The sequence below is a fragment of the Leptonychotes weddellii genome, chromosome 9 (genome assembly GCF_054177405.1).
Source record: "Leptonychotes weddellii isolate Sample4059 chromosome 9, ASM5417740v2, whole genome shotgun sequence".
NCBI lineage: Eukaryota > Metazoa > Chordata > Mammalia > Carnivora > Phocidae > Leptonychotes > Leptonychotes weddellii.
The window spans coordinates 25,158,949-25,183,285 of NC_138377.1; the positions used below are offsets into that span (position 1 = coordinate 25,158,949).

General features: G+C 40.3%; 1 protein-coding gene across 17 annotated transcripts in view; it reads left to right on the forward strand.

Moving 5' to 3' along the window:
- Nucleotides 1-24,337, forward strand: part of NUMB (NUMB endocytic adaptor protein) — a 185,171-nt gene that overhangs the window by 4,831 nt on the left and 156,003 nt on the right. For 10 of the 17 annotated variants that reach the window (XM_081830292.1, XM_081830291.1, XM_081830288.1 and 7 more), the window contains exon 1: nt 2,852-2,961. The exons of 3 other annotated variants lie outside the window; for them this stretch is intronic. The gene's annotated coding sequence lies outside the window, so the exon portion shown is untranslated. Of the gene's footprint in view, nt 1-2,851; nt 2,962-3,172; nt 3,306-24,337 lie in introns of those variants that run through there. 4 more of the 17 variants (XM_081830297.1, XM_081830293.1, XM_081830299.1 and 1 more) reach the window with 3 other exon arrangements.

The following is a 24,337-nucleotide window of genomic DNA, read 5'->3' on the forward strand; positions in this document are numbered from 1 at the left end:
TATACCTGCTATCCTGGTCTTGCTCAAGTGGCTCTGAGCAGATATCATCTGCACCACCCCCACGGTCAGCCTCACATACAAAGATGCAGACTCCCTGACTCCAGTGTTCTTGCTTTCTAAGATGGGGTCTGAAGAGTGGTGAAGACATAGCACAGGAAAGATAACAGAGTCTGACTGGATTAATTACGTCATAAGGTCACCTCGTGCGTGCTAAATCAAAATGGGGGGTACGAGCAATAACCTTCCCAGTACTGCATGGACTTTATTTTTTAAAGATTTTATTTATTTATTTTTTTGACACAGAGAGGGAGCACAAGCAGGGGGAGTGGCAGGCAGAAGGAGGGGGAGGCAGAAGGAGAGGGAGAAGCAGGCTCCCCGCAGAGCAGGGAGCCCGATGTGGGGCTCCATCCCAGGACCCTGGGATCATGACCTGAGCTAAAGGCAAATGCTTAACTGACTGAGCCACCCAAGCACCCCCCTGCATGGGTTTAGTAACACAATAAATAGCTTTCTGGTGGGTCAAAGAATGTTCCTTAAAGCCTTCCTTCTTTAAGATTTTTTTTCCTCTTCTTACTGGGTTGAACATGTTTTACATTTCTTATTTGATTTTCACAAGGAATGGTAGTGGTAGAAGTGTAAATATGTATGTATGAGTGAAAACATTTATGAATACCTTTTTTTTTTCAGTGTATGGAATAGAATGAATAGCTGACCTTTGTGGCAGTATTCCTAGTTTTGTGATAGTAATTTTGTTGAGTTCCTGAATTTGATGGCGAGTCCTTTTAGTGAGACTGGCATAATTCTATGTTCTCCATGGCACCAAGTCACTATGGGTGTACAAGAGCCATTATTACCCAAAGTACCATAATAATGCCCATGCCCTCCTATGACGTTATTGTTTCCTATCTGCCAGGACATTAATTGCCTTCTAACTTGCTCTAAAATTGGTAGGTAGGGCATACTGCCAAGACTAGAGAGAAGAAAACTGGTAATATATTAAAAAGCTGTGTAAAGGACATCCTGACACCTCCTTCTCATTGGGGAATTTTCACATTTGCATGTTACTTCATTTGTTATGGATGTTAGCTCAGGTTTGCCTTATGTCTTGGCTTCCATCTTACCATGGTCAATGTCTGATCTTTCCTTCAACTGAATGATTCAGACATCTCTGAAGTTATTTTGTCTTTTCCACTTTCCTTTTACAGGCTTTTTATGAGTCATTGAATTGAAGGGGAGGTTATTTCTAAATTGGAAGGTGAGGATGAGGGAAGGGGGAGGAAAGTTCCGGAAAATAACTAGGAAAAGACACCTTATTGTTATAGTTATTGGAGGAATAATTTCCGCTTAGTTTGGTGATAGGTAGTTTTATTCAAACTTGACTAAAAATATAAGCTAGAAAATAGACAATTTTTTTTTCTTGGATAACCAAGAGTGCAGTTTTAGACTATCTGTAGCTTGCTCTGCAAAGGACAGAAGAGTGAATAGAAGAGATATGGGACAAAGAGTTAGCAGGAAGAAGAAAGGGGCAAAGCACAAAATTCCTAAAGTCCAGATTCTCAGTCCCACAGGAAGTTCCAACCATAAGGTAATTCTTGTAAGGGGGTACCTCTTTGACCTGTCCCAATCCATCTCTAGGTATGTTTCATGGTCCATGGGTTTGTTTATAGGTAGGGTTGTGAGGAAGGTACATTTAAATCTGACTTAGAAATTTAAAGAGTAACCAGGCCAGCATTTTGTTATTTAGGAGCAGGGAAAGTGGGTGGAAATGAGAAAGAAAAGCAAAATCTAATGATGGATATATTTCTAGGAGCACAAGAGTTTTTATAGCAACACCAGATTTCTCAAAAATGCGTACTGTGACTTGTAACCAAATGAATAAAAAATGCAATCATTTATTCTTGTGCATTGTGCCAATGTAAGAAAAGGGCTGCAATTCATTCCATCATCCTAATTTAGACTGCTAGGAAGAGGAGAGGTTGGGAAAAAAAGACAAGCTTTTCAAGTATCTGACACACATCTAGTAGGGCTATTTAAGAACTGCTGAACATAAAAATCAATTTGGGAGAAGGTGGGGGGAACCAAATTCTCAATTCCAGAGCATCGCAAGGGTAAATATGGCCGTTTAGTCCGAACTTGCTGATGGCTGCTTGGTCACTTGACAGCCCCCAGCTAGGGGTGAGTCTGGAAGCTAGAGAACGCTCAACATGCCACTTCAGTTTATTAACGACGTTATAATTGCAACAGAAGTGACTGATTTCTGCTAAATAAGCACCTGTGCTTTGCCCTTTAGAGTGGAGACTTCTGGAAAGAACTTCAAGGAAATTGGGCGCATTTGGGACTTCAAGAAGAAATTTTTATCTGTATAAGTGCTTTTCTCCCAAGGAGTTGGAAAACACTCCTTAAACACAATCTCTGATGTTGGTATTTTGTAAGTACTACTCTATAAACTAGCAGTGATAAACTCCTTATAGGCAGGGAACTGGCGAAGGGGATGGGAATACAGAGTGAACCCTACAACAAAGAGTTAACCCTTCCCCGGGAACCTCGGTTGTGAGCGTCTGCCCCTTCCTTGCTTGCTACTGCGCAACCAAACTGTGTCCAAGCTTGAACCAACCATGGCCATCACATCCCTTGCCAGTTGACTTAACAGACACTTTTAGCAGCCTATCGTAACTTCGAACTGCCCAACCATCAACCAATGACAACTAAAGCTTGGTTCTGGGCGCTCCGGGTCCGGACGCGGGCTAATACCGGGTCCAGGAAAAGGGGCGGTGAGGAAGCTATGACGGACGGCTAAACTCAGCCAGTCAGAGCAGAAAGCCGCCGCCCCACTATCCAATGGAGAGGTAGAAAGTATGAAATGGGGTGGGCCTGTTGTCATGGGGGAGGCAGTGGCGCTTGGTGGCTACTGGCGGCTGAGGTAGAGGCAGTGGCGCTGGAGTTGGTTGGGGGCAGCGGCAGGTGAGTGCCGGTAACGCGGGCCTGAGGTCTGGGGGCCGTCGCGGGGCAGAAACTCCAGCTGGGCGCTCCGGAGGCGGAGGCCAGAGGAAGGGGGCCTGGACTGTGGGCCGGGTCTGGCCGGGGCCAGGGTGGCGGCGGTGGCGGCGGCGGCGGCGGTGGCGGCGGCGGCGGCTGCAGCGAGTTCACGCTGACTGGGCTGGTGGGAGAATGGCCCGATTCCCGGCGGCGGAGTTCGCGTTGGCAAGATAGGCTGGGGCCGGACCCGAGCGGTTCTGACAGGGAGGTCCCTTGGGACGTCCCACTGCTTGGGTCTGGGGCACTGAGCGGCGGCCGGTGTGTGAGGGGTAAGATCCCTCGGGAGACGGAAGCGGACGGGGTCCCGGAGGGGGTTGACCCGGGGTGACTGGCAACGACCTGGTTCGAGGACCGGGTGACTCCGGAATACACACCCAGGGCAGCTTGGGTGCGAGGGAGCAGAGGACCCCGGGAATCCCAGGAGCGGCCCGAGTGGGGAGAGCTGGGGGTCCGGGAAACTGGGAGTGGCCGGGGTCCGAGGGAGAAGGGAGACCGAGGGCTATCGGGGTTCGGGGTGACAGTGAGCGGCCTGGGTCCAAGCGAGGACGTCGAGGAAAGGCGGGGGGGTGGTGGCTGGGGACCCTCTTGAAAAAGGCGGCTGTCCGAGGGTGGAGGGCTCCGGAGGAGTGGGAGCCGCGGGTTTTAGGAGGGTGGGACCTGTGGAGACCTTGAACAGCTGGGGTGGAACGGAGCGCCCTGCCCCCCACTGCTGGTCTGGGATGGGATACCCAAGACTAGACTGGGAGCTCCTGGGTCTGAGGATCCGAGGGGGCCGGGGATCCTCGAGGAGTAGCTCGGATTTGAGACTAGGGTGAGGGGTCTACTGGGGAGTAGAAGTTGTCTCAGTTGGAGAGGAGTCAAACAAAATGACACAGGGGTGGGCGGGGAGAAATAATTTCCTTGTAGGAAGCGCGTAGTTCATAGGGCGTAGTAGGAGGGAGCGAGAAAGTTGCTCAGGAAGAGAGTGGTGGTCTTGTGGAAACGGGCCAGAACAGTAGATAGGAGAAATTAACAGTGGCCATTAGTAGATTTTAAGGACTTCAGAAATAGAAGAAACTTCGGCTTCATAATACTATAAGTGACTTGCATTCCAATGCTTTAGAAAAAAAAATTGTTTTAGGATGACACCGATGGTATTAGAAAATGAGGACATTGACAGGATGGTGAATTTGAAAGGGGAAAGGGAGGACTAGCTGAAACTAAGGGAGTAGGTCGGAGGACTTGATCAGAAAGAGGGGAGTCATGAAAGGATGGACATACCCTGGCCAAATCAGAAAAAAATTTGAATTCTAGTTCCACCACTTGGCTTGGACAATTTAACCTCTCTATGCAAGTTTCCTCGTCTGTATACTAGGAATAATAATGCTCTCTATTTCATAGGGCTGTTTTTTCACAGGAGTTAATATTTGTAGAACTTTTAGAATAGTGACTGCCACGGAGTAAGCCCTGGGTACTTACTGACTGGATTGTTAAATAGAGGAAAAAGACCGGGGGTTTTTTTATGCTGTGGTTCTCAAACTTTAGCTTGCATCAGAATCATTTTGGGCTTGGTAAAATACAGACTGCTGGCCCCCTCCAGAGTTTTTAATTCAGTAAGTTTGGAGTGGGTCCTGAGAATTAGCATTTATCTCAGGTGATGCTTATGTTGGTCAGAGGATCACACTTTAAAAACCACTTGCTTCCATGAAAACAATAATAATGTAGCAAGCTTAAAATATCTGTCTATCCTGCTAGAGACAAGTAGAGGCAGATTGCAAAAATGATCCAAATATAAGGGATACCTCTGTGAAGCCTGTGTTTTTCAAACTGTGGATCATGATTTATTAGTAATTTATAAAATCAATTTAGTGGGTTACCGTCAGCATTGAAAATGAAATAGAACAGAATTGCACTTGGTATTGCAATTGCAATTGGTATAAGGAAAGTATTGTTTGGGAAAGTTTTCTCATGTGTGTGTACTAGGTCACAATGTAAAATGTATTTCTTACAGTCAAAAGAAACTCAAAAACTGTTTTGAGCCATGCAGTGCAGCAAAAGTAACCCTTCAGTAGAGGGTTTCTAGACTGGGCTTATTATTTATATCTTTATTTTTCTTTTTCTGGTAATTTTTCTCTGGTGGTGATACATTCTCTTACATCTCTTCAGCTTCTGATTTGGTTTCTCTTAGGTTTGCCTTATCACATATTTGTTGTGCCTCTTTTTAGATATTGAAAATCTTTGGTATAAGGACTTAGGAAATTTGAGGCAGAGGAATGAAATTGAGTGGTGTTTCTCAGATGTGGTACACTTTTGTTTCACTTGTGCCCTCTTGTTTACCCTTTCTTTTTATACCACCATACTGTAAAGCACTGTCTGTAAAAAACCTAAGTATACATAGACATATTGGCAGTAAATAACTAACGCTGAAATGAACTGGTTTGAGAACAGTTCATATATAGAAAATAAGCATAAACCAAATAAGATACTTTTTTTTTTTTTTTAAAGATTTTATTTATTTATTTGACAGAGAGAGACACAGCGAGAGAGGGAACACAAGCAGGGGGAGTGGGAGAGGGAGAAGCAGGCTCCCCACAGAGCAGGGAGCCCCATGTGGGACTCGATCCCAGAACCCTGGGATCATGACCTGAGCTGAAGGCAGTCGCTTAACCAACTGAGCCACTCAGGCGCCCCCCAAATAAGATACATTTCAAAGGAGAAAAGCAAAGGAGTGTTTCCTTTTTAAAAGAGAGTAAAAGTTATTTAAAGCTTCTCGTGGCCTTACACTAATACAAAGCATATAAAAGCATTTTTAAGGGAATCAGATATACTTGTGTATTTTAGATTTTTAGGTTTTTGAAGAGCGAAGAAAGTGATAATAATCCAGGGTAAAATGCACCTGGGATAGAGGCTTAAGTACAAGGTAAATATTAAGCAGGAGCTTTTGTTTTGATGTTTTTCTCCCTTGAGAATGAATTGGATGTGGCATATATTGTAAATTTAACTTGTTTGAGTGATTTAAATGTAATCTATAGTACCTTTTTAAAGCTATATTAAGAATATTTATTTTTTCTGTGCTGTTCTTGGTTTGATTTTTCTTCTATAAAAACCTAGATGGTTTATATTTAGGAGGAGTTGATTTAGATTAGTTTTTGTGGATATAAGAACAGAGAAAGCAGTATCGAAAACAGATTCTTGCAGTTCTCCTTAAATCTTTAATCCAGGGGATTTATGTAATCCTTTCATTAATATTTTATGAAATTGTGAAGAAACTCTTGGTGTAGCTTTGCATTAAGATTTTTTGTAAATTTTATTTATTTGAGTGAGAGAGTGAGGGAGAGAGAGCACATGAACAGGGGCAAAGGGAGAGGGAGAAGCAGACTCCGGCTGAGCAGGGAGCCTGAATCGGGGCTGGATCCCAGGACCCTGAATTGGGGCTAGATCGCAGGACCCTCAACTGGGGCTGGCAGACGCTTAACCTACTGAGCCACCCAGGTGCCCCACGTTAGGATTTTTAAATAATTTCTTGTCTCTCAAAAATAATTTTTCTCAGATTTTTATATTTCATTAAAATTTTATTTTTGTTTGGAAGACTACAAAACATATAATCATTACATACTTGAATTGAAAAACATAAGCAGTTTTTTCACAGAATAAATTTACTGATTTTTATGATAAAGGTTCCAAGGATGAAAGCTTTTGAATTCCTTGCATTGCATTAGATGGAGTGTTCCTACCACCAAAATGGTTGTTCTGTAAGTCACTGTGCAGTTGGTGGTCACATTTGTAGAGATAATTCATTTTTTACTAACTGATGGAAGAATGTAAAATCTTAATAATTGAGTGTGAGAAAATATGAAAGTTCATTCTTTGTAATTGTGAACATTGACTGGTTTGATTACTTGCTTTTTAATAAATGGACTTTATTCAGTTGACTTATTATTCACTCATAATTTAATCACAGGTATCTATGAATAGCTCTGATTGCTCAACACTTTACAGTGAGATTTGTTAATCTGTAGTTGAATAAATGGTGGTTTTTAAATCCCAAAGAAACTGTATGTTCCTGACTGTACAGTTTAGTGAGACTTAATTTCATATATCAAAGAAAATTTAAGTAAGTGATTTAAAAAAGTAGAAGTTCCGTTAACACTAGTTAATTAAGTTTATTTTCTATTTCAGTAGCATTTTATCCTCTTTTATAAATAGCTTCTGATCTGCTCTCTCTGCTTCTAGCCTTTATACAGTAAATCCTAATGGAAATGTTCATGCCTGAAAATCTTGTTCTGTAATGGTACAGAAACCTATGTCTGGTTTTAAGTTCGCCGAGAGAAGTACTTTTATTAGAAAAGGTCCCTTGGTAAACTTATCACCTTAAAAAAAAAGTTGTTTATTTAATAGAGTACTTGAAAACCAGCATTTTATTTTGGGCTTGCCAAAACATCTATTGTGTTTGATAGATTTTGATTTCCACTGAATGGCTCCTGAATTCTCCCAATTTCTGAACTCTGATACATGTTTCCTTGATAGGGCTAAGGAGAAAGGAAACGATTGTACTCCTTTTTTTTTTTAAAGATTTTATTTATTTATTTGAGAGAGAGAATGAGAGAGAGCACATGAGAGGGGGGAGGGTCAGAGGGAGAAGCAGACTCCCTGCCGAGCAGGGAGTCCGATGCGGGACTCGATCCAGGGACTCCAGGATCATGACCTGAGCGGAAGGCAGTCGCTTAACCAACTGAGCCACCCAGGCGCCCCTGTACTCCTTAAATATTAAAAAAGAATTTTGCTATCTTATTTTTTTATCTTGGCATTAAAACAAATCCTTTTATTTGCCAAGAAAATTTGTTTCAGTAATATAACCTATTGGAAATTTCATTATTAAAGTTAGAAATATTATATAAAGCCTTAGGATGTTTGTTCAGATGTGAGACACAGGTTCTGATAAGTAGGATGTCCTTATGATACTGCTGTATACTTTTGAGATTGTAAAATATACACACTTGGAAATCTTGGGGCAAAAGGAGGGTTGAAACTAAGGGAGAATGAGGAGAATACTGACATATGTTTGAGGAGTCTGGAGGATCTGTAGGAAGTATGTCTAGAGTAGTGAGCCACTCTTGGCAGTTTTCCTAGAGTGACATATGTAAAGGAGGATGATCCTATTTGCAGCATTCTCCCATGGACATATTTTTTTGTTCTGTGCAGTTTCCACTGCTTGCCATAACTCTTCCTTTGTTATCTTCCACTCAGGAAAGCAGGTCAGACTGCAAGTGAATAGACTGAGAATTGCTAGTCCTAGAGGATGGGAGCCTGGGCAGGACCATGTGAAATTAGAAGGCTGGACACTTGTCTCTGCTTCTGCAGCTCTTAGTAATAGGTCCATAGCAATTGTAACTAGGCCAAACCATACCACTTGTCCTTCCCAGTGGAGTCTGGGTTTAAGCAGTGGGAAGAGACCCCCTGTCATCTAAATGGGTTACCAAGGAGCTGATGTATTAATAATTAGTGTTCAGTGACTTCCCGAACTTCTCTCACCACCAAATCTGTTTCACCTCACTTGCTTGCTGATTCCTTATATTCTTCTAATCAGGGTCAAAGTCCTGAGTTCTCTGATTAGATAGCAAAATCTTAGTTGTGGTAACTTACTTATATTAAGGTACATATAGTTAATTAGGAAAATGATTATCAGATTTTTTTCCAGTTTTTCAGGGAGGAAGAAGGATTGAAAGCTGTAGAACACTGCTTGGCTCCTGAATAAAGGCAAAGTCAGAGAAGCCAGCAACACAGAGAAATATAATATTAAGTAACTTAATGAAACTTAAACTTCAAACTTGAATTCTTCTTGACTCTGTTGTCTTATTTTTAGTCCCATCTGTTGAATAACTTGAATCTTTCTTTAATTCAGTTATATTTTTTGCCTTTAAGTCACGGTAAATTCTTAATTATTTACCCCCAGATTAGCAATTTTATAACTAATAACCTAAATTCTTTTGGGTTATGAAGTATAGCTATGGAACCTGTTAGATAAATTTTTCATTAGACCTGACTTCTATTTTTTTTAAGCTAATATTTAAGTATTGAATCTCCTTGGCATTGAATATCCCTATCCGCAGTTCTCAATCCGCTACCTGCAACTCTTTGAATTGGGGGTGGATGTTTTGTACAGTTAATTCATTTGCTCATCAAATATTATCTATAGATAAAAGTATAAGTTCTAAAAATGTAATTATACTTAAAACATGTATATACTTAGAACTTACTAAAAAAAAGAACTTAATACTTTCATACATATATACATATGTATATATTACATATATTATCTATATTATATACATTTTGAGATGAATTAAATTTTTTATTTTGAAGGTTAGACTGAATTCATAGTAGCTTTGGTTGTTTTGACTCTTTGCTCTGTCAGTGGATGTTGAATATTCAGCTGTTATCATATAGGGATTAGTTACTATATTGACTTTTAAAAAGGTTCATTCTTTTTTTTTCTTTTAAGATTTTATTTATTTATTTGAGACAGAGAGAATGAGAGAGAGCACATGAGAGGGGGGAGGGCCAGAGGGAGAAGCAGACTCCCTGCCGAGCAGGGAGCCCGATGCGGGACTCGATCGGGGACTCCAGGATCATGACCTGAGCCGAAGGCAGTCGCTTAACCAACTGAACCACCCAGGCACCCTAAAAAGGTTCATTCTTAAAAGCTCTCAGCCTACTTTTTCTACCCTTTCCTTACCCAAATGTGCCATTTCAGAAACCCTAGTATACTTCTGTTCCCCCCAACATGGTGTATGCGTTTTTTTTCTTTTTGGGGACGGCTTTATTCAGGTATAATTGACATACAGTGAAATTGCAGATGTTTTAAGTGTATAGTTTGATGAGTTTTTACCTATTTATCCACCACAATCAAGATAAGGAACATACTTAACAATTCTAAGAATTTCCTTGTACCTGTTTGTAATCTGTCTCTCCCTTTCCACCCACAGAGATAACCACTTATCTGTCATTATAGATTATTTTGCATTTTCTAGAATTTTATGTAAAGAATTGTAGTATGTACTTTTTTTGATAGGGAGGTCTGGCTTCTTTCACTCTACCTAATTTATTTGAGATTTATCCATGTTATTTCGTGCATCAGGAATTTATTCCTTTTTATTGCTGAGTAGTACTCCAATATATAGTCATATCACAATTAAAAAAAAATCTCTTGTTGATAGACATTGGATTGTTTCCAGTTTTTGGGTGTTCAAACAAAGCTGCTATGAACATTCCCGTACAAGTTTTTGTATGGACACATGGTTTCTTTTTTTTTTTTTTAAAGATTTATTCATTTGAGAGAGCAAGCGAGCTCACACACATGGAGGGGCAGAGGGTGAGAACCCTAAGCAGACTCCCCACTGAGTGCAGAGCCTGACCAGGGCTCCATCCCATGACCCATGAGATCATAACCCCGGGTAGAATCCAAGGGTCAGTGGCCCAACTGACTAAGCCATCCAGATGCCCCTTCATTTCTTTGGTATATATCTAGTAGTAGTAGAATTGCTGGTTTATATGGTAACTCAGTTTTCCAGAGCAGCTATATATACCATTTTGTATTTCCACCAAGAGTGGGTATGAGCATTCCAGTTTCTCCACATCCTCACCAACACTTATTATCACTCTTGGTTTTTTATTATAGCTATCCTAGTAGATGTGAAGGGGCAACTCGTTGTGGTATTGTTTTGAATTTTCCTGCTGGCTAATGATGAGAATTTTTCATGGGTTTATCAGCTATTTGTTTATCTTCTTTGGAGAAATGTTTTTTTGGATCCCTTTCCCATTTAAAAAAATGGGGTTATTTGCTTTTTATTATTGAGTTTGAGTGGTAAAAAAATATACATTCTGGGGGCGCCTGGGTGGCTCAGGCAGTTAAGTGGCTGCCTTTGGCTCAGGTCATGATCCCAGGGTCCTGGGATTGAGCCCTGCTTCGGGCTCTCTGCTCAGGGGGGAGTCTGCTTCTCCCTCTGCCTCTGCTCCGCCTGCTTGTGCTCTCTCCCTCTCTCTCTCACGTAAATAAATAAAATCTTAAATATATTATATATACACACACACACACATACATTCTGGACACAAGTCTCTTATTGATACTGGATTTGCAAATATTTTCTTTCTTCCATTCCTTCCTCTCCCTTCCTTCCTTCCTTCCTTTCTTTGAAAAATTTTTTTTTTTTTTTTTGTAATCTCTACACCCAACATGGGGCTCTAACTCATGACCCCAAGATCAAGAGTCACATGCTCTTCCAACTCTGCCAGCCGGCCAGCCAGGCACTTACAAAAGTTTAATAAAATATTCTGCTTTGTTACTAATTCTTCCAAGTAGCAGTTTGTTGGCCTTTTGGTCTGGTGTGGCAGTTGAGATCATGGTGCCAAGGGAAGCATTTTAGAGTTGCAACAATGGGTTATAAATGAATCCACTGATTTAAATGTATGATTGTATAATTTCATCCTTGTATTATTTCATACTTGAACATTAAGTGAAGTTCAGGTGTCATTTTTCTGCTTATGGTGCAACCTTGTGTCCATAGTTCTACAGAAGCTTCAGTGTTGGACCTTAAATGAAAATCAGGGGGGACGCCTGGGTGGCTCACTCGTTAAGCATCTGCCTTCGGCTCAGGTCATGATCCCAGGGTTCTGGGATCGAGTCCCACATCGGGCTCCCTGCTCATTGGGGAGCCTGCTTCTCCCTCTCCCTCTGCTTGTGCTCTCTCTGTCAAATAAATAAAATCTTAAAAAAAAAAAAAAAAACCAGGGTCAGATTTTTAAACATTTTACTTAAGGGAAAAATTGTTTCTATTATACCCCTTCTTTTTTCCCCTCCTTCCCCCCTACTCTCTCCCTACCTCTCTCTTTATTTTATTTTTTTGTTTTCTCAAGATTTATTTTATTTATTTATTTTTAAAATTTATTTATTTTATTTAAAAAAATATTTTATTTGTGAGAGAGAGCGCACGCGCACACAAGCAGGGAGAGCTATGTTACAGGCAGAGCGGGCACAGGGAGGAGCAGGCTCTCCACTGAGCAAGGAACCCCATCTGGGTCTCGATCCTAGGACTCTGAGATCATGACCTGAGCTGAAGGCAGAAAGAAGCTTAACCAACTGAGTCATCCAGGCATCCCAAGATTTATTTAAGAGAGAGAGAAGCAGGTGCGCGAGCATGCACATCCACATGAGCAGGAGTAGGGACAGAGGGGGAGAGAGATTATCTCTATCTCTAGCTCACTCCTTGCTGGGCTGGGATGACACACACGGGGCTTGATCCCAGTACCCTGAGATTGGGACTTGAACTGAAACCAAGAGTCAGAGGCTTAACTGACTGAGCCACCCTGGCGCCCCTCCCCTCTTTCACTCACCAACCCTAGTACCTTTTTACCTGAAGAAGACACTTCTTTTGAATTAAACACATAGCCTTTTTTTGAGGGAAAATCAAATACTAAGACCTTATTATTTAAATTGGAAATTCAAGGAGATGTTCTATAGTGATGATTAAAAACATTATAGAGGAAAAATTACAAGGATTTTAATTAACCTTGGTAAATTCAAAATCAAGAATTAATTAATATAGTTTTCATGTAATCTTAGTTGAAGGTGAGAAATGGCATGGTATTTTCCTTTTCATTTAAAATATACTAAAAATATAATTCTTTTACGTTTGTGTGATTTACTTAGCATTTTAAGATAAACTGATTCTTTGTTTAAAGAACATTTAACTTGGGGCTTCTGGGTGGCTTAGTTGGTTAAGTGACCAACGACTTCCGCTCAGGTCCTGATCTCATGGGTTGTGAGATCCAGCCCTGCGTGGGGGCTCTGAGCTCAGTGGGGAGTCTGCTGGAGATTCTCCCTCTCCCCCCGCCCCTCCCCCTTCTCTCTCTCAAGTAAATTTTTTTTTTTAAAGAGCATTTAACTCTAAATTGAGCTCCTTTTACCTATTTTTTTTTTTTTTTTAAAGATTTTATTTATGTATTTGACAGAGACACAGTGAGAGAGGGAACACAAGCAGGGGGAGTGGGAGAGGGAGAAGCAGGCTTCCTGCGGAGCAGGGAGCCCGATGCGGGGGCTCGATCCCAGGACCCTGGGATCATGACCCGAGCTGAAGGCAGATGCTTAACGACTGAGCCACCCAGGTGCCCCTTACCTATGTTTTAATATGCAATATTTTTTCTTTTTGGAGATCTTAAGAGCAAAGGGAAAAGTATACATCTTTTACATGGTATTTGAGTTTTGTGTGTCTCATTTCTCTTTGTACAGTTCTGCTTTTTTAGACTATGAGGGCAGTACTTTGCCAAGTAAGAACTAATTTCCTGGGAAATCAGGTTGCTGGCTTGACTTCTTGCTGTGCCTCTCCCCTTTTCATTGCTTTGTAAAAGAGCTGAGTTTAGTCTTGTGGAAAATAACTAAATCACCTAATTATTTTCTCTAGTTCAAATTAAACATGATTGGTATATATTTGCATTGTTTTGAATTCTGTAACTTTTGCTTACAGATTTGTTAACATACCTTGAAGTACTTTGACTTCATTTGATAAGTTGGCTATTCCTATCTGAAATAATACTAATGGTGTGTTCCTTCAATGAATGTTCTTACTCTTTTGGTCTTTTCTCCCCCTTCTAGTAGACCTAGTTAGTGTGGGATATCATTTGTGCTTTTACAAGAAAGCCCAGACACTGAAATATAATCATAGTTTCTATGATATTGACCCTTCATTATTTTTTTAAAGATTTTATTTACTTATTTTGAGAGTGTGTGTGTGTGTGTGTATGTGTGCATGTGTGCACGTATGCACGCGCTCCTGCGCATTCATGCATGCATGCGAGTCGGGGGAAGGGCCGGGAGAGAGAGAGAGAATCTCAGGTAGACTCCACTCTGAGGTTGCAGCCTGATGAGGGGCTCAAGGCAGGGCTTGATCCCACCACCCAGATTATGACCAGAGCCAAAATCAAGATCTGGGTGCTCAACCCACTGAGACACCCAGGTGCTTTGACCCTTCATTATTTTTTTAATGACATTAACATTTATTATCCATTTTTTCCTCATGCAGATTTTTATTGAACACAATTTTGGAACCTGCTTTTTTTTTTTTTAAAGATTTTATTTATTTATTTGACAGAGACCGAGATAGCGAGAGCAGGAACACAAGCAGCGGGGGTGGGAGAGGGAGAGCAGGCTTCCCGCCGAGGAGGGAGCCTGATGTGGGACTCGATCCCAGGACCCTGGGATTGTGACCTGAGCCGAAGGCAGACGCTTAACGACTGAGCCACCTAGGCGCCCCCTTTTTTTTTTTTTTTTTTAAGGCTTCACACTGGGCATGGAGTCCGATGCAGAGCTTGAACCCACGACCCTGAGACCAAGACCTAAACTGAGACCAAGAGTTGGTCACTTAACTGACTGAACCACCCAGGCACCCCTGGAACCTGCCTTTTTTTAACATGCATTTTAATATCATTATAATTATTTGAAAACAGTTTAAACATTAAAGGAAATATCATTTATACAATGGATTTCCATAGTTTTGAAAACTAAATTTGAAAACAGTTTAAAACATTAAAGGAAATATCATTTATACAATGGATTTCCATAGTTTTACATTCAGATTATTTCTAATTATTATAAACAAAACTTCATTGAATAATTGCTAAACACAGATCTTTGTCCACATTTCTTTTTTTTTAAAGATTTTATTTATTTATTTGAGAGAGAGAGAATGAGAGACAGAGAGCATGAGAGGGGGTAGGGTCAGAGGGAGAAGCAGGCTCCCCGCTGAGCGGGGAGCCCGATGCGGAACTCGATCCCGGGACTTCAGGATCATGACCTGAGCCGAAGGCAGTCGTTTAACCAACTGAGCCACCCAGGCGCCCCCTTTGTCCACATTTCTATATTGTTTTTTTTTTTTTTTTTTTTAAAGATTTATTTATTTATTTGAGAGAACGAGAATGAGAGAGAGAGAGAGAGTACATGAGAGGGGGGAGGGTCAGAGGGAGAAGCAGGCTCCTCGCCGAGCAGGGAGCCCGATGCGGGACTCGATCCCGGGACTCCAGGATCATGACCTGAGCCGAAGGCAGTCGCTTAACCAACTGAGCCACCCAGGCGCCCCACATTTCTATATTGTTAAGATAGATTCCTATAAGTGGAATTATCAAGTCAAGGTATACATTTCTGAGGGTTCTCAAGAGAGCAAAACATTGCATGATTGCTTTCTAGAAAGGCTGTACAAATTTACATTCCCATTAGCAATGTATGAGCTTGAGATATATACCCTTGCCAGCAGTGTTATCATTTAAAAATATTTGCTAATTTGATAGGGAGAAAATAGTAATTGGTTTCTGAAATTTGTATTTTATCACTAGTGGAACATTTTATTTTTTTTTTAAAGATTTATTTATTTATTTATTTGAGACAAAGAGAATGAGAGAGAGAGCACATGAGAAGGGGGAGGGTCAGAGGGAGAAGCAGACTCCCCGCCGAGCAGGGAGCCTGATGCGGGACTCGATCCAGGGACTCCAGGATCATGACCCGAGCCGAAGGCAGTCGTTCTAACCAACTGAGCCACCCAGGAGCCCCACTAGTGGAACATTTTAAATATTATCATTAACCTTTAAGTATTTTCTTTAAGTGAAGTTATGTTCCTCTTCTTTTTTTTTCTTCTTTTTGAGTGGTCTCTAATTTTTATGTGGAATTTAGGGATGGATAATATTCAAAGCTGTGACTTAATTTACATAAATGATCAGCAAAAAGTTTAATGTCCCCTTTTTTTTTTTCAGATTTCATTTATTTTAGAGAAGGAGCAGTAGGGAGAGTCAGAGGGAGGGGGAGAGAGCGAGAGAGAAGCAGACTCCCTGCTGAACATTAATGTCTCTTTCAATTTTGTTTTGCCCTCCCTCCCAGCAACTGCTTTCTGATTTTGTCTGTTACTGAATTTCATATAAATGGGATATATACTCTTTTTATCTGGTTTCTTGTGCTTAACATATTTAAAAAAAAAATTTTTTTTTAAGATTTTTAAAAAATTTATTTGACAGAGAGAGAGACAGCCAGAGAGGGAACATAAGCAGGGGGAGTGGGAGAGGGAGAAGCAGGCTTCCCGATGAGCAGGGAGCCCATTGTGGGGCTGGATCCCAATGCGGGGCTGGATCCCAGGACCCTGGGATCATGACCTGAGACGAAGGCAGACACTTAAGGACTAAGCCACCCAGGCGCCCGTAACATATTTTTGAGATTAATTTTGTTTTGTATATTTATTTTTTTTGTTAAGGAAATAGAAAGTTACAGCAGTTGTATGCCCTTTTAAATACAGTGCCATTTAAATCATCCCTAGACCACAATTTAAGTATTCAATTTACCTCAAGTCCAACTTGTATCTCCCTAAGACACCGTTTCCATCGAAGTAGCCATTTTAACCGAGTTTTCTTTTTTATATATACATGGATAATTTCTGGAGGGAACACTTAGGAGGAACATGCACCAAGAATGCATAAGAAAAAAAAAGTATGTGTACATACATTTAAGAGTTTCACTTAATAAAAGTAGTATTGCTTAATAAAACCCAGAGATTTATTTGCCTCTCTCTTTTTTTTAAGATTTTTTATTTATTATTATTATTTTTTTAGATTTTATTTATTTATTTGACAGAGGCACAGGGAGAGAGGGAACACAAGCAGGGGGAGTGGGAGAGGGAGAAGCAGGCGTCCTGCCGAGCAGGGAGCCCGATGTGGGGCTTGATCCCAGGACTCTGGGATCATGACCTGAGCCGAAGGCAGACGCTTAACGACTGAGCCACCCAGCCGCCCCAAGATTTTTTATTTTTAAGCAATGTCTGCACCCAGCGTGGGGCTTGAACTCAGTCTGCGAGATCAAGACTTGCATGCTATGTGGACTGAGCCAGCCAGGTGTCCTTTGCTACTTAAAAGCACCAATTAAAAAATTCCTCAAAAGCTTACCTTGTGGCAAAAAAACTCGAGTTACTGAACAAAAAGTAAGGTTGTTTTCAGAATAAAAACTGTCTTCAACTAGGGATGAGACAGAATTTGAAGAAAATAAAAAGACATCCTCATTAAGTAATAAATTCAAATCATTAGTGTAAACAATAGATAACTTCCTAGGTCACACAGTATTCCATTTTATGAATACCATACTTTGTTTTTCTGTTCTCCTGTTGATAGACATTTGTGTTATTTCCAGCTTTTACCTGTTATGAGTAAGGCTGCTATTAACATTCTTGTACAAGTCTTTTTGTGAACATATGTTTCGTTTCTTTTGGTTGAATACCTAAGAGTGGAATTGTTACATCACAGGGTAGATGTTTGTTTAACTTTATAAGAAATTGCCAGTGGTTATCCACTAGCGGTGTATGAGAGCCTGCCTATCCTTGCCACCACCTGGGTTGTTAATTTCTTTAATTTTTTTTTTTAGCCAGTCAAGTGGATATAAAATGTCTTAGAATGGTTTTTATTTGCATTTTTCAGATGACTAAAGATGTTGAACATTTATTCATTTTTTTGGTTAAAATCCTTACAAGGGCAAATTTGCAGATTAATAGTAAATATGTTAATAAAAGGTTCAGTATGTTTTATTACTGTATATGGATCTAGACTTATTAATCTTATTTGTAAGATCAGAGTTTAATTTGTAATTAAAAGTAAAATGAAAAAGATTTATTTCAAGTATAAGATTTTTCAGAAGTTCCATATCATAGTGATAATTCATAGATTTCTTGGAGATAAGTAAACTTTTGCTGTTGATTAATATTTGTGAGAATTTTGTTTGACTGATAAGTAAATGATTTAAAAGGAAGACTTGAGGGGCGCCTGGGTGGCTCAGTCGGTTGGGTGGCTGCCTTGAGCTTAGGTCATGACCCCAGGGTCCTGGGATCAAGGCCCGTGGGTTGGGCTCCCTCCCCAGCGGGGAACCTGCTTCTCCCTCTGCCTGCTACTTGCCCTCCTTGTGCGCTCTCTCTCTCTGACAAAAAAATAAATGAAAATCTTTAAAAAATAAATAAATAAAAGGAAGACTTGAGGCTGTGTTTTGTAGAGCTGTTTTTTGAATTTGGTATATTGAATCATTGATTCAGGAACATTAAAATTGCATGATCTGGCTAGGAAACTAGCCTGTATTTGAGCCACATGAGAGAACTGATAGTCTAGTAATGGGATTAGGTAGTAGTGATAATGCTAGCAGCAGCTGATGCTGTATTCCAGGCATTGTTCTAAGTGCTTTACATGCACTAATTTAATTCTTGCAATAACTCCTGTGAGGGTAGGTATTATTATCATTATTATTAAAGATTTTATTTATTGAGAGAGAGCATGCGCGCGCGTGAGCTCAAGTTGTGGGGGGAGGGGCAGAGGGAGAGGGAGAAGCAGGCGCTCCATCCTGGGATCATGACCTGAGCCCAAGGCAGACACTTAACCAACTGAGCCACCCAGGTGCCCCTATCCTAATTATCCTTATTTTCCTGTTGAGAAATTTGAGTTACAGAGGTTAAGCATTTGCCCCAAATCGTAGAGCAAATGGTGGACTCAAACATAGGTAGTCTGGCTCCAGAGGTCATATTCTTACCCTTCAGTGCTTAAGTGATTAAATATAGTCAATTTTATGTTCTTTATAGAGCATATTATCCTTCTGTGGTAGTGGTGGTCATAGTTTAAATTGGGATTTCAATTTTGCAAATAGGTTCACGTTTGCAAATAGGTTCTCTACCAGTCTCTCTCACTTCACTATCAGTACTCCTGTCATGTATCCCAGGGGGGTGATTTATGGAAGGAAAGTTTTATCTGAATTAACAGATGGTGAACAGCCCTAGTAACCTGAGATTGAGTGCTTTCCTAGAGATGTCATTTCTGTCTGTACCTTAATTGAGCCTTGGAATTGGAGCAACTACTTTCAGACAGTCTTCAGCCGTGTTTGTTTAACTGGTCTTTGTGAAAATCTCTAAATGTAAATGTTTAACATCCTCTGGAAACAAACTGAGTGAGATACGAGGTTGCTGGAGCTTGTGCCTGAAACATGTTGGGCCTAATAACAGCACTCCCTAAATATATGATATTCATAGATATTTTTGATGCGCTGATACAAGAATCACAGTTCTTAAAATTCTTTTCCTCCTGAATCTCCTGCATACTGAAACCATGAAACTCTTCTTTGTCTTTAGTTTGGATTTAGATAAGATTAATCTTTGAAGGTAGGGCTGGGTTTTTTTTTTTTTTTAAGATTTTATTTTTAAGTAATTTCTACACCCAGTGTGGGACTCGAACTCACAGCCCTGAGATAAAGAGTTGCAGGCTCTACTGACTGATCCAGCCAGATGCCCATAGATTTTTTGGTTAATTTCCTTGAAAGAAGGTTTGAGGGCGGAAGGAAATGAAAGCATGTATTGGCTTTTTATTTTGCCACACCTTTTTTGTCTTCTTCCACTTCTGATTTGTCATTGTTGGTATCATGGGTGACTTAAAGAAATTGGGGTAGATGGGAAGCATTTTGTGTGTATTGAATGAGAGAATAAATTTTTAGAAAAAATTTTAAAAAGTTTAAGTAATCTCTGCACCCAACATGGGCTCGAATTCATGACCCTGGGATCAAGAGTCCCATGCTCTTCTGACCGAGTCAGCCAGGTATCCCAAGAATGTAAATTCTTTTTTTTTTTTAAATATTTTTTAAAAAATGTATTTGAGAGAGAGAGAGAGATATAACAAGGGAGGAAAGGGAGAAGGAACCTCCCTGTGAGGAGGGAGCCCAACATGGGGCTCAATCCTGAGCCGAAGGCAGATGCTTAACCAACTGAGCCACCCAGGCGCCCCTGTAAATTTTTGAATAAAGAAGTCATAAGATACGAATTTAATTCCTATGTAGCCACACTCTGTGATTTGGCTAAATGTTTTAACTTCTCTGGGTCTTTATTTTTCTTTTATGAGGTGATGGTATTGGACTTGATGATCTTTAGAGGTTTTTAATACTGAAATATTCAAATTTTTCTGAAATTATAGTGAATAATATAATGAATGCAATTCAGGGTTTTTTTAATAATTCAGTTTTTTTAATATCGAAAATAAGTGTGCCAATGCTGTTTATAGAGCAGTATCTATTTGTCACTGATTTTCTCTGAGGATCTTAAGTCATATGTTATATTTCTATTTACATGTGGGCCGGTTTTTATGCTCTGTTTGCCTATCTCAGAGCCAGTATTACCCTGTCTTTATTTACTATAGCTTTGTAATAAATTCAGATATCTGGTATGGTGAGGCCTCATACCCCCACTTTGTTATTCTTTAAAATTATCTTGGTTATTCTTCTAAATCTCTGTTAACCTTTAAAATTCTGTGATTTTTGTGTATTCTGCTTGGACTTTCTGGGTATTTGATTGGTAATCAGTATATTCTTATTGAATGAATATAGTGAACAACAGCTAGTTACCCTCTAAAGGCTTATGAATAATAGTGTTACTAGTTAATATCAGTAAAATTATGACTTTTGAGAATATTGCAAAAAAACTTCCCTTTTTCTTTTGGAAGTGTTTAAATAAATTACTTTCAAATTTGGGCTGGGTGTAATATTAAATTATGGTCCTACCCCTGGCCTCCCTGCCTGCTACCTCTTTCCCTACTCCCTTTGGATTAAAATTTTGGAAAGAGGAAGGAGGATTTTTTGAAAAATTGTTGTTTAGACAGTTTAAAACCACCTTAAAAGTCATGATAAATTCCACATGAAATTGATGAAACGTGCTTTTAATGAGCACTTTTACTTTAAAACTAGTTGTGTATATGAGCTCCAGCATTTGAACTTCAGACCTGGAAAGGGCATTAGTTTTTGTTTACTTGAAAGTACTTCATATTTTCATTTTGTAGTGGATAAGGTTGAGTTCTATAGCACACTCACTGAAAATTTTGTTTTCTGTTTCCTAACATCATCAAACATGATTTCAGTGGAACTCTACAGTTTCTCTGTGCCGTAGCTGCTTTGATCTTTTTAACCTCTTCTTCTTTTTTTATTTTTTATTTTTTTTTAACAGTCTTTTTTTTTTTTTTTTTAAAGATTTTATTTATTTATTTGAGACAGAGAGAATGAGAGAGAGAGCACATGAGAGGGGGGAGGGTCAGAGGGAGAAGCAGGCTCCCTGCCGAGCAAGGAGCCCGATGCGGGACTCGATCCTGGGACTCCAGGATCATGACCTGAGCCGAAGGCAGTCGCTTAACCAACTGAGCCACCCAGGCGCCCTAACCTCTTCTTCTTATACGTCCTTTACTTTTTGTTTTTTGTAAGATTTTATTTATTTATTTGTCAGAGAAAGAGCACAAGCAGGGGGAGCAGCAGGCAGAGGGAGAAGCAGATTCCCCACTGAGCAGGGAGCCTGATGTGGGACTCTTCCCCAGGACCCTGAGATCATGACCTGAGCTGAAGGCAGACAACCAGCTGAGGCACCCAGGCGTACCTGTCCTTTACTTTTTGCCCTTTTTGTCTTTTTATTAAGGCTGTTTGGTCTGCCTTGAATGCTTTTTTTCCCCCTGTTATCCTTCTAAGCCATAGTAGAACCATCTTCTTATATGAGGGCTTTCTTATCACTTTTTTCCTACATTTTATGTCTTTCTCTTTTGATCCCATAGCACTTTGTAGTAATACTATATGGCATATTATCTGCTCTGCATTTATAGTTACATATGCATTTTTCTCCCTACGTAGATTATGTACCTACTGGGAACAGGATCCCTGTCACTTTGACTTATTCTTTGTTAACTCCCACAGTTGCCTATCACAGTTCCTTGCATGTCTTGGGTCCTCAGTGGTGTTGGAATTGAATTAGTTTAATTATCTCTGCCCTCAATGCAGTTTATAGTATAGGGGAAGGGGATGCACCATATGAAGATAAGTAAGTACAGAGGAAAATTGCCATTTGAGAATATGCAATGAAAATAATGAATAGTATGCTATGATGGGAGAATAACAGGGAAACCAGTTTTGATCTTGTTGGCGAAGGCCACATTTAGGGTTGACATTTGAATTGGTATGAAGAATTAGAAGGAACCACCATGCACAGAGCTGGAGGTATTTTGTGCTTGTGGGAAGAGTAAAGTAAGAAAGAGCTTGAATTTTTGAGGAACTGAAGTAAGGCTATAGCTTAATGAGTGTGAGGAAAAGTAGCTTTTAAGATGAGCTTAGATAGGTATAAAGAGGTCAATCATTAAGTGCCTTGTAGGTTGATGTAGAGGATTTGGATTTTTTTTTTTTTAAAGATTTTATTTATTTATTTGAGAGAGAGAGAATGAGAGACAGAGAGCATGAGAGGGAGGAGGGTCAGAGGGAGAAGCAGACTCCCCGCCGAGCAGGGAGCCCAATGCAGGACTCGATCCCAGGACTCCAGGATCATGACCTGAGCCAAAGGCAGTCGCCCAACTAACTGAGCCACCCAGGCGCCCCTGGATTTTGTTTTAAATGGGATGCCGCTGAAGGATTTTAAGCAGAGGATAAAATAAATATGATATACATTTTTAAAAGATTTATTTATTTATTTTAGAGAGTGAGCATGAGTGAGCTAGGGAGAGGCAGAGGGAGAGAAGCAGACTCCCCACTGAGTGGGGAGCTTGACTCGGATTTCAATCTTATGACCCTGGGATAATGATCTGAGGTGAAAGCAAGAGTGAGACGCTCAACCTACTGGGCCACCCAGGCGCCCCATGATACACATTTTTAAAAGATCATCATGGCTATTATCTGATAGTTAGATTGTAGGGAGAAGCAAAAGAGAAAGCAGGAAGAGCAATTTAGAAGGGTGTTGGAAGTAGAGACAGAAGTGGATGAATTCAGGTACATTTTATGATAGAATTTTCAAGATTTACTGATGGATTAGATGTGAAGGAGAAAAAGAAATCAAAGGAATCAAAGCTTATTCCCAAATTTCTGGCTTGGTATTTATTGAGATACAGGAGGACTGGGAAAAGAACATATTTTTTTAAAGAGGATGAGAATCACTGTTTTGGATCTGTGAATTTCTAAGTGACATCTAAATGATAGTGTTGGGATATGGGAGGCTGGAGCTTAAGAAGAGGCGATGCTGGGCATTGTCATTATATAGATGGTATTGAGAGCCATGAGGAAAGGGTAAGATCAGCTGTCTGGTACTGAGCTCAGAGGAACTCCAAATATTCCTTCTAGTGAGGGAGGAAAAGGGAGTTTATATGGAGAGAAACCAGAATTTGTCATGTCATAGAAGCCCAAGAGAGGAGAGAGGAACAGTGCCAATTTGATTTATCAAAATGGAAATTATTGATGATCTTGTGTTGGTCATCTCTGTATGTCTCTCCAGATCTATTTTTGCCCTTTTCTTCCCTGCTTTGTGCTTCAGAAGGCTGCGCTCTATAGTTTATATCACCCAGGCTTCTTTGCTTTCTGGCTTCATGTTGTTTTCAGCTAGTAGAGATAGAATTGACAGGAGATTGGACAGTGGAAGGAAACAGAGATTAGGGTATTTATTCCCTTTCCTCTTCCCTATGTGGCTGCAATTAGGCAAAAACTGCATACCTCTACCTGTAGCTGCAGGGTACCTTCTCCATCGCCATAGCTTTTTCTGGTTCCAATAACTTGAGGCTTCAGAGAGGTGAGAACTTGTACCCCTTGTACCTTCTAGGAGTTTAGAGAAGGTTACAGCTTTTTTTTTTTTTTTTCTTGATTGCTCTCTATGTTACCTTAATCTGACCACACTTTTGTAAATAGTCTCTCCGTTAAGCTCTCTTCATTTATTCCTTTAAGTGTGCCATCCGCTTAAGGAGCAGTTTCTTTTTTTTTTTTTTTTTAAGATTTTATTTATTTATTTGACAGAGAGAGAGACAGCAAGAGAGGGAACACAAGCAGGGGGAGTGGGAGAGCGAGAAGCAGGCTTCCCACGGAGCAGGGAGCCCGATGCGGGACTCGATCCCAGGACCCTGGGATCATGACCTGAGCCGAAGGCAGATGCTCAACGACTGAGCCACCCAGGGACCCCATAAGGAGCAGTTTCAAATGAACTTGTGGAGGTAGACCAGTTTGGAGCAGGTTGAATAGTGAATGGAAAGTTGGGAATTAGAGACTGTGAGAGCTGATACCCTTTAGAGCTGCATTCCTCAAAAAAGTAACAGAAATGGGGGAGGAGGTAGAGCATAGCTGTGTAGGGAATGATGGGATACTCTACAAAGCATGTAAATATGGGAGGTAATGGTACATGTTTACATGATAATGAGAATGATCTTGTAGAGGAGGGAAAGATTGATGATACAGGAGAGAGTGAATTATGGAAGGAAGGAAACCTCTAAGTGAAAGAGATAATTC